Source organism: Lissotriton vulgaris, chromosome 5 (genome assembly GCF_964263255.1).
Source record: "Lissotriton vulgaris chromosome 5, aLisVul1.2, whole genome shotgun sequence".
NCBI lineage: Eukaryota > Metazoa > Chordata > Amphibia > Caudata > Salamandridae > Lissotriton > Lissotriton vulgaris.
Genome location: NC_141693.1, coordinates 17442165 through 17453720, shown reverse-complemented (window position 1 = coordinate 17453720; position 11556 = coordinate 17442165).

The following is an 11556-nucleotide window of genomic DNA, read 5'->3' as shown; positions in this document are numbered from 1 at the left end:
GGTCGACAGAAAGAACAGGCCGACAGAAAGGGAAAAGGCGCGAGATAAAAACCAATCAGACTAGTGCAGACGGAACAGATAGAACCACCCCGTTTGATTATGCTCGATGGCATAGATTTCGTCAGACCAATTTTAACGACATGTTAGAGTTCTGGGACTGATTGCTCTCTGTTGCTCCCCCCCACTCTGAAAAACAAACACAATTACAGGCCAGTGTAAACAACCCCCGTTAGAGAAAGGACTCAAGGAAGCCAAACGTCTATTATATAACTCAGGATTTAATTACGGTAAAGAAAACACACAACCAACGGTAAATAGAATAACTAGTAGAACTCTCTCTAAAACAAACTGTACTAATAGGAGAAATACAAAACATATTATGCTCACTCCGGAAGTCCTCGAAATGTAACAGTTCGATGGTCCCGCCCACCTGAAACACATAGCACGTGTGGGGCGGGGCCTGCCAGCAGCCAAGGACCAAAAGAGATCGCCGGCGAGAAGGTACCGGAGGCTCCACAAAGCAGGCAATGAAATGGTCTTCCCATACTACCCTTCCAGGGATGGCGTCCCCCGGGCCGCGAGTAGGGAGGGGGCGGATGCAAATGACCCCCTCCCTCGTATCTCCTGGTCCGGCCATCACGAATTCCTCCATCGAACGGATGCAGGGTGGGCGGGGAGGGAGAGGCGACACGGACGAGCCCTCTCCCGCCTCCGCAGGTAGGAGGCCTCCCTGCCCTGGTCCGGCGCCGATGTCCTCCAGCCGGGCGACGGCCATATACCTGCGCTGCACAGAACTTACAATGTCCGACTGGTATATTTTCGCAGCACAGGACATACAATGCCCGACTGGTATATTTGCGCAGCACAGGACATACAATGTCCGACGGGCATACTTGAATAGCACCGGACGTACAATGGTCCCCCAAGAGTCGGAATCAGGGGTGTAGGGTGGTCATCATGTGCACCCCTGATTCGAAGGGACGGCGTGGGATGCGCCGGGAGAGGGAGGCGGCACGGACGAGCCTCCCTCACCTCCCCAGATGAAGGCTCCACTGCTGCACCCTGGCGCCCCGAACCAAAATGTCCTGCTCCAACAGCATGATGTTCTGTCATTTTCACCACAAGAAGTTTCTTCCACTCCTGAAAGATACGACGGAGGGCGGCTGCCGCAGGGTCTCAAAATGGCGTCTGGGCCCTCGGAAGGCGGGTCTAGGCCTCTGGAGTAACTTTGTCCGAAATTGCAACTCGGGCATTTGCCCACCTGGGCGCAAGCCCCCACCATCGACAAACATCCCCTCGACTTTGAAGATTCTACCAAAGTCCCAAGAGCCCTCAGCCCCTTCAGACTTCCGGTGGGGAACAGCTGCATTGATCACAAATGAAATAACCACGGCACAGCAACAAGATGGCGGTGCTCTCGTGTCTGCATCAGCTTCCGTCTGAACCACCCAGGAACATTATGGGCTAACGAACTCGAGTAAGTTCCGGCTGAACATCAACATGACCCGGTAAGAAAGACTCTACCCCCCTCCCTCTCTTGATTGACGGTCCACACCACCAGCCCCTCTGTTAGCACAGGATTTTTTGAACTGCCGAAAGGGACCCTGGTCCAACCGCCAAATCGTCGGAGACATTTTTTGCCCCTGATGCTACTTCCGGACTAAACCGGCTTCGCCCAAAAATGGCGCCGGTATCAATAGGAACTAACAGATGCCTCGTGGTTTTCCTTAGCCACTGAAACTTGATGTACTAAGATTTATATACGAACCTTTGCGCACTTGATGAAAAAGGGAGGAGGGTTCACTTGACGAACATTTGAAAGGGGTCCCGTAAATATGTTGATTTCAATGAACGATTTATTTTGATATTTATTTTAACTGGTACATAACGTCGCTTATGATGCACACCCATGGTATACATCTAGGAAATGTGATTACAATGAGCTTGACTGTGCTTCCATTTATGGACTGAAATGCCCCTGATCCCTCATCACGCAATGAAACGTTTTTAGTTACTTGCAAATAATTAATTAGGCCTTTTTAACATGTTCTTGTGCCGCAAAATAACCCCCCTACTGTATGTGCTTCCATCGTCGACATGTCCGACCAGAATATGATTGCGCTCTCACATTTTACGTACTGAACGATTATGCAAATAAAGGTTTTCCAAACTATGAATAGGCATCACATGCTTTTGTAAATGTGGGGATTGGTGGGAGGGCTTTTTCTGTGCACAACCGTTCTGCTCTTTTTTTTTATCTGAAAAATGGTTGTTCGGCCCTGAATTGATGATCGAATCAAAAGGTATGATACGCTGCCTCCAAAATATGCAACTAAGATGTGTGAACTAACGTATGAAGAAGGACCTCGACTTCTGAGAATGGGTAAAGTAATGCGGTGTGATTGTTAAAATGTTATAAAGGTATGGTGGTCGAAAATACTAAGGGACAGGGTTGACCGAAGAACTGATATGCCTTAGAACATCACAGCTTTGGGAATGATTTAAGGATCCCGATGGCCAGATACATTTACAAAACTGGGTACCTCGCGCTAGGCACCTCTGATTCCTCTTTTTAACGTTTCCCTACACACGATCCATAATGTCATCCTCGAACCCCCCATGAACCACCTATCACACTGTCCGCCCCCTTGACTTCAGAAACCAAGACCCTAGGGATTATATCCCGAGGAGATAAGTACGAGTATGCGGTAAGTAAAGGACTTTCGTGCCCGTACATTTGATGTGCTCGAATGTTGTCCCCCTCCCTTTTCCTCCTTTTTCCCTCTGCAGGTTACATTGGAGTCCCGATTAGGGTATCGTAAGGGATCTGGAGCCGCATCACGTCCGATGCATGAAAACGGACTAACGCTGCAAGACGACACAAAAAGACACCCTACCCAATGCGCGACCTTTTTGTACCTGACCTAATGCTCTTCCGTCCCAAAATTGCATGCTTTCTACATCCTAACACAGACCCGAAACGACTAACGTTGGGTAATGCACTGAATAGCCCAAACAATACACGGTCATTCTCCATGTCACACGTGTACTGTTTGGCCTATTGTTACACTCTCTCTCTCTCTCTCTTTCTCTCTCTCTCTCTCTCTCTCTCTTTCACCCCTCCACACTTTCCCTCTTCCTAGCGACTGGCACCTAATTGGCGAACCTGGTGCACCTCCTGATTGGCCCCAAATACCACAAGTATTTGCACAAATTCGTCCTAAATAAAACTGTATCGATACCACGTTACTACCTCTCCTTTTCTGCTAAATACGGATGAAATTTAAATTGGCCAAAAGGAAAGGGACAGGTAAGACGACTAAGGTTCCCTAAATTTGACCCACAGTCAGGGAGCTATTTGTCAGTGGCTTCTATGATAAAAATGTGTCTGTGGTAATGCGACCTTCCCCATTCCAAATTGTCTCCATACCCCAAGCAGTAAGAAATGATCGAGACACCCCCGTCTTCCCAAAATGCCCCCAGTTTGGTATCAGCTGCCCTGAACGAGGATCTGAAAAACGCCCCTTGCTCCAATTCGCTGTGTTCCTATCGTTTTCCATAAGATCCCACCCGCCCCAAGGATAAGTTTAATAATTATCGCAAGCCCCCCCGAGTTTTTGTAGTAACCAGGTTGCGAGAATTTATATAGAAAGTTAGAAAGATGTGTGCAAAGTTAAAATTAGATCGAAAACCGAAAGAACTTGTTGCAGTAAACCTTGTTGAAAATAGGATGTTTTGATGTAATGGAGAGTCGTTTAGCCTATGTTCATCCCTCAGAAGGATGCCTATCAGACTATGGTGAATAGCACGTTGCACTTTTTCGTAAGATACAAAGCCCTGAAGACCGGCCTAGCCTTGCAAGACTCGTACTAGGGAAATGGGTCTCTACCAGAAGAACTGACATCTACTGTAATAGACGAATGCAATGAATGGGTACCAGACCTCATACCACGACAAATGAATGTGATAACCAACAAAACGCCAAAGAATTAGCCACAAAGGGAAGTTGTAGGAAATCCAGCAAACCCATCATCAATTGTTTATACGTTGGCTGCAAATCTCAAATGTAGCGGGTGTTTACCCCAGTTGCTTGGTGTTGGGAGAGAAATAGATTTATGTAATTACCTTCTTCTGCAAAATCTCTAAAGACTGTCTTTTCAAACTCATTTAAGGGTACCACTGTCGGAGGAGAAAGAGACCGGATGTGGGAGCACGCGGCCTGACTGCGGATCGTGGAACCTCAGCGACGGAGGCCAAGGCGAGAACACAGCAGTAAAGAGTCGCAGGATGAGGCACTGTTTCAGACAAAGCTAAGGAAAGGGCTGACCTGAAGCCCCTGCTCTATGATCGACGTGTGCCAAAAAGTCCCCGCTCTCTGAACCTGGTTATGGACCCGCCTGTCTCAAATTCTCCGTCCCCCCGATCTGTTCCCGACTTGGCCCTGCTCCATCCCCTCCTCCTCCGACCTACCATAAGGACTGTTCACACACACACCTCTCCACCTGAACTTCCAAGTTCCTCCAAAATCCTACTGAGCTATCCAGAGAAGGGTATTCCCTGCGTCAAAAGGGAGGGAGCTCCGACTAAGTAGACCACGAACTATGTTAATCTCAGAACGGTGACCCAGAACTCCACCAAGGGTCGCCCCTAAAGAGAAGATGAACGAAGTATGTGGTTCTACCCGCTGCTGAACGCCTCGATGATGATGGAAGCAACAGGAAATACCCACCACAGAGACTCAAGAAACAAACAGACCCCACAACTCAAAGACAATTGCACTTTTCATCACAATCCTTCCTCTGCCTCCTAATAACTATGCTCTGGGTCACGGAAGAAAATGCACCTGCTCCAAAACCGTAACGCATTTCTCCTATGAGGTCTGGCGAAACAAAACAAAATGTACCCCTGCCCGCAGACCTCCAACGGCTCAATCCACATGAACATTCCTGTTGACAGAACGAATTGTAATCCGGGTGCTTAACAGTGCCAACAGAAGACGACAAAGACACTGTGAACTCTGATTTTTATTTTTATTATATCTCATTTCTCTCCCAACCACCATTGGACTGACTATGCTCTCGCCGAGTACAAAAAGGACTTACTTATATGATAACTTACCAGTTCCTATTCCAAATGACTATAAGTATCTATGATCTGTACCCAACGCCCTCGCTACATAATTCTAGTCTGATATTGCATTACGATGACTTTTTCTGCAACCAACTTAACGATGAACCTACCTACTAGATGATGTGATGGGTATAATGTGATGTTTATGTACAGTTCATTTGCCTAAGTCCCCTCTCCCTTATTTATGACCGCTGCAATAGGTATAGATAGGAAATAGGCCAGCAAGATGTCTTGGAAATGTTAAAGGGAGGACTGTGGAAAATTAATACAGTTTGGTGAACATTATCTACGCCATCTTGCCTTTCTCCGATGCCACACTTTCCGTCATGCACATCTGCCATATTTTAGCCGTCACGATCAGAATCACCCTCACGTAAGACCCCCCACACCGGTCATTCCCACTCTCACATGCCTTGCGCATAGGCAGCAGCCATTTTGAGCATCATGGTCTCCCGGCCCCTCGCTGATAGCCAGCGCGTCTCTCTCTCTCTCTCTCTCTCTCTCTCTCTCCTAAACCTCGCAAACATCCCCCGCACGTTGACAACCCCCGCTCTCTCATGCCTTGGGTCATAAACCCCTCTTCAGCGCAGCTCCGCCACAGAATCCCATCCTGTTCCCAGCGTGACACCTCCCTTCATTCCTTTCATGGTCTCAGATCCTTTTGATGCAAACCCCCTTTTCCTGTGTCCCCGTTTGTCTTCCTTATTCCCAGGCCGCCACCTGGCCCTGCGGATACTGTTTATTACCCCGTACAGTAGGAAGCTTCCCCTCCCCATCAAAAGACCCTCGAGCCGATCAAAGCCCCCACCCTATGAGATCCGATCAACCCCATGCATTCCGTGAATCGGCGGAATGCCCTGCTGCGCGACAATCATCACCTGTTGTGACCGGGGTGGGGAATTCAACTGTAAATGTATGTGGGAACGGGCCTGTAGGGGAGATTCCGAGGATGTTCTTTCAAATATCAAAGTGTTGCGAGAATGTGTTACGTGCAATAAAGGTCATAAACCCTAGTATAAGAGGCCAAGCCTCAGAAATGTGGTTAGAGCACCTCGTGACGATACTTGCTGTCTGAATTGATGTGTTCTCCTCCGTAGAGAATAAAATCCTCGTTTCCTGCCTTCCAGTCTCCAGCGCCTGCTTCTTCATTGATTAATATTGGTGGGTCATAGAGGCGACACCGCCGGGCAACATAAAAGGGTCTTTGGTTACTGGTTGTCTTTGAACCCCTTTTTTACAGTTGCACATGCCAACGCTACTCACTAACAGCAGAACAACGCTGTTTATGTCAGCACCGGCACCTGTGATAACGCTTACTTGGAGAAAGCCAAGAATGTAGCGCCAAGTGCTTTTGCAATCTTTTCTGTGTGCCTGAAGTCGCTGTCTTTTCTGTGTGCCTGAAGTCGCAGCTCATGTAACAGAGTGAAGTTGGTGCCACCCACATGTTTACTTTGGCGCGCCCATGCTACTCCCTAACAGCACAACAACGCCCACAAGGAACTACTTTACCCCTAATGTTGTTTGCCCTTTGTAATGTATATGGTGGCCAGATGTATAGCCTATGTCCATCTCCTGGAACTCCCCTTTACAACGCTGTATTGGGTGTTGTGATTGGTGGTGTACTTCTGGAGTATACCCGCCTCAAAGGGTTCCAATTCTCTCTTTATAATAGTAGTATAGACTAGCAGCCCGTCCCGACGTTATCCGGGTATGAATTGCTGTCGGCCAGTAGTATATTGTTTTGTAGGATTTCGTTTTGATAGCATTTCTTATCTGTGACAGGCCTGTGAAACGCTCCGATTCACAGTGCACTGCTGATGCACTTAAGAGTGCGCGTTCAGTAGTGTGTGAACTCGAGTTTCCCTGCTTTATTTTTCCTTGCAATATTATATAGCGCGAACTCGACAACATGGCATAAGCACAGTTTACATTACAGAAGAACACATTCATTTGTGGTAGGCACGGGAGACAAAGCGATTTGCCTAGAATCACAGGATGTTGAGCTGATGCTGAGATTCGAACGTACCTCCCCAGCTCTAAAGTTCGCAATTTTAGAACTTGTGGCGGGAGGTGTGTCTAAAAGTGTATGTCGGTGCTGGCCATCAATGAGAGAGACCTGTGCATTTTTCATATGGGTGTTGAAAAAATATGAGTATGTTGCTGGAGATGTGGGCTGCTGTGCCACCAATGTACTTACCGGGGGAAGGTAAACACCCATTATTCCGCAACTTTCTTTCCGCATACCATCACTCTGCATAATTTCATTACGAAAGTACCATGACTCCGCAATGCCATTATAACGCATGGCATTACATTTTATATGCTTTTACCACGCATACATTTACAACGAAATTCATTGTAAATGCATGAATGGTAAAAGCATGTTTTTTAAAAAATGTTTGGATAAGGTAAGTATGGGTATAGGGGTATATGTTTTGGGGTACTGAGGTATATGTTTTGGGGTGTTTGGGTATTTTAAGGGTTCAGATATAGTTTTGGGTTATGGGGTACAGGGGTAGTTTTAGGGTTTAAGGATAGGTATGGGTTTTGGGGTACAGGGGTATTTTTAGGGTTCAGGGCTAGGTTTGGGTTTTGGGGTATAGGGGTATTTTTAGGGTTCAGGGGTAGGTTTGGATTTTGGGGTACAGGGGTATCTTAAGGGTTCAATGCTAGGTTTGGGTTTTGGGGTATAGGGGTATTTTTAGGGTTCAGGGTAGGTTTGGGTTTTGGGGTACAGGAGTATTTTAAGGGTTCAGGGGTAGGTTTGGGTTTTAGGGTACAGGGTTATTTTTATGGTTCAGGGCTAGGTTTGGGATTTGGGGTACAGGAGTATTTTAGGGTTCAGGGGTAGGTTTGGGTTTTAGGGTACAGGGTTATTTTTATGGTAGAGGGCTAAGTTTGGGATTTGGGATACAGGGGTATTTTAAGGGTTCAGGGCTAGGTTTGGGTTTTGGGGTACAGGGGTATTTTAGGGTTCAGGGGAAGGTTTGGGTTTTAGGGTACAGGTGTATTTTTAGGGTTTAGGGCTAGGTTTGGGTTTTGGGGTACAGGGGTATTTTTAGGGTTCAGGGGTAGGTTTTGGTTGTGAGGTACAGGGGTATTTATAGGGTTCAGGGCTAGGTTTGGGTTTTGGGGTACAGGGGTATTTTTAGGGTTTAGGGATAGGTTTGGGTTTTGGGGTACAGGGTATATTTATAGGGTTAAGATGGGTTAGTGTTTAAGGGTGTTGGGGTATTTTAAGGAGTAAGGGTGGGTTATGATTATGGGGTGCAGGGGTATTTAACCCTATTAGTGCCCATTGAAAATCCTTCAGTGCTAAGCCATTTAATGACTTTTTGGAGTGCTTTGCTTTAACATGCTGTAGTTTGTATAATTATGATTATAATGTTGGGAAACTATACATTTTTGGTTTCAGTACTTCTTGAACTATTAATTTGCATATAAAACTTACATTTATAAAACACCCTGAAGTCACATGACACAATTCAAGATGGCCGCCAGGTGACTGAGAAAATGATAAGTGTAAATGACCGCGTTGGTAGGGTAATAAAAAAAATAGTGTTTTCCAAAAGCAGATACTCAGAAATATTTATTAGTTTGTTTGCTCAATGGTAATAGGGTAGATTTTGATTTTGATTTTGTTTTTTGTGTTTTTTATGGCTCTTTGTCAAACTATGACATAGATATAAGCCACAAACATTTGTCATGTTTTTTCTATTGTTGTGCAGAATCTAAACGTATAAGCCTAGCAGAATTGGTTCACAGAAGTAAAATGGATGGTTCAGAGACTACCGTTAGTAAATTTATGAAAATACATATTTTTGCTGCTTTTGACAGCACTTTACATGCTACAAAATGGCCGACATGCTGTTTCGTCTGTTGGGGTTTTTCATATAATGATCTCAATCTTGTTATTGGACATATGTTCAACATCTCAAAATATATTTTCTGACTTTTATGCACAGTAGTGATGCATATTTTGTGAATGGTTGGCATATGATTTTATGCATATAACTCCTGAAGGTCACAGTCCTTGACCTCTGACCCTAAATGGTAGTTACTGGAAAAGTGCAAAGGATATATCTTTGTAACAGTGAATTTGTTTTTGCAAAGTGAGGTATCTTTGTAAAGGTCGTTGTCTGATCTCACAGGTCAACTAGTCAAATTTTATAAGAGGTGAAAAAAACGTGACCTTTGACCCCTAAATACACTTTTTTAAAACCTTTTTTCTGTTTATTCTGTTACCGTTGGATCAATTTCAACAAGTGTGGCATTATTGGACTCGGCATGCAAAGTACTATGTTTTCCCTTGTTCAAATTATTGTAGAGGTCATAAAATTTGACCTTTGACCTCTATTTGCCCTTATTGCAGATGTATACGGAGTTTATTCCATTACGGTGAGACCATTGTTTACAAGTGTTGCAGTGTTTGAATTGTAATGATAATTACTTACATTTTTGTTCATTAAATTGTTGGGAGGGGGGTCATGTGGTTTGACCTTTGACCTCTATTTACACTGTTCTAAGTGTTTCATGGCCTTTAATCCATTACTGTTAGATCATTTGTTACAATTGAGGCATTATTGGAATTGTAATGATTTTTACCTGCATCCTCTTTAGTTATAGTGTTGGAGGAGGTTATGCTTTATGACCTTTGACCTCTAATTATACTTGTTTAGGTGTATCAAGGTCGTTATTGCACACTACCCTTGGATAATGTGTTACTAGTGTTGCATTATTGTAATTGTCTTGATAAATACTTGTGCTTTCATTGGTGTCTGGGATCATGTCTGTTGACCTTTGACCTTTAATTACACTTTTCCAAGTCTTTCAATGTCATTAATGCATTATGGCTGGATCCTTCCTGCCCATATGACCCTCTACACCTCTACTTACCTCTGCTATCATTGGTCTCTCGCCTGCAACCTCCGGTGCCACGCCTGCAGACTTTTTGGCAAAAGAAGAAACTCTATTGAGAAGCATTGGGTGCCTGGAACTTAATTGGCAACCTGCACTTGGCCACCCCTGTGCCCTTGGTGATGTATGTTTGGTTCTACTCTGAAGCCCCCCCCCCCCTGTGCTTGTGCTAACCCCCAACGCTTGTACAAAAGGGGGTGGTGATTGACAGAGCATCTGAATCAATCAAACACTCACACCCAGTCAAAAGATCTGGGTTTAATCCATCACCGTTCTTTAGCCCACTCTGCCACCCCAGTTCAGACATGGCTATATGCAAATCAGTCTGACCCTGTGCCTCATGGGAACAGTCCAGCCCGAACTGCCAAGCCATGTCTTCCCTGGACCGGAATCAAGCTTCTGAGGACCGGTTTCTGGCATTCCAGCCGTCTTCAGCCCGGCTTGCTTGAATCCAGTGGCAAAGTGAGCGAGGGACTCACGTCTGAGCATACCCTGCCAAAAGCGGTACAAAAGGGGGTGGTAATGGACGGAGCATCTGAGTCAATCAAACACTCACACCCAGTCAAAAGATCTGGGTTTAATCCATCACCACCCCCTTTTGTACCCCCAAAGCTTGGCACCTGCAACCAATCTACTTCTCTGCAAGCAATGTGGCTCTAGGCATTCCCAGTCTCCATTTGAAAGCATTGGGCCAACCCCTGACTTTGACTTCTGCACTAAGCCGCCCCGGTGCCACTGGTGGTGCAGTTTTGGTACTCTCCTTACCCTTTGCCCTAGCTGACCTTTCCAAATATACTATGAATCCTTATATGGATGACCAGACTAGTTAGACCAGTATGGCCTGGCACATTTCTTGAGAGCCGGTGTGGGATGGTGGTGTAAAAGTGGTGCTGTGGCACTGCTGGCAGTAAACGCAACTCAGTGAGGGCATTAGCTCAAGGAAAGCTGTCCTACAAGCAAGGAAAGCTGTCCTACAAGCTGTCCCTAGGCTAAACATATGTAGTTGACGGTTGTGGAAGTTCTGGTCCACAGAGAAGCGGAAAAAGAGAGAGGGAGTGTGCCCTCAACCTGTCTCTGTTCAAAACATTCATGGCAGAGCAAGGAGACAAAAAAGGAGAGGCAGGGCACCTTGAACCAACTGTACAAAGGGGTGCTGTAATAACTGACTAACATGTCCACCACTCAAATTACTTTCACTTTTCACAATACTAATTCACCACTAATCCTTTTTGGGTTCCGGAGGAAAATAAAAGCGATTTGACGTCTGGTCAGGGATAGTAAACGCTAAATAATTGCAATTATAATTACACTTACAATTAAAATGTTAAGAATAGACCTGTCTTTAGCCTCCATCACTACTATGTATGGGTTGCACCAGTCCAGCCACAGATATGCAGCCACTTTAAAAACTCCTCTCACTGTGCAGTCAGAAAAAGAAAAGAAAAGCTGGATACAATGGAAAGATTCAAAGCGATTAACTATCAGGAAATGGAAATAAGACCATCATTA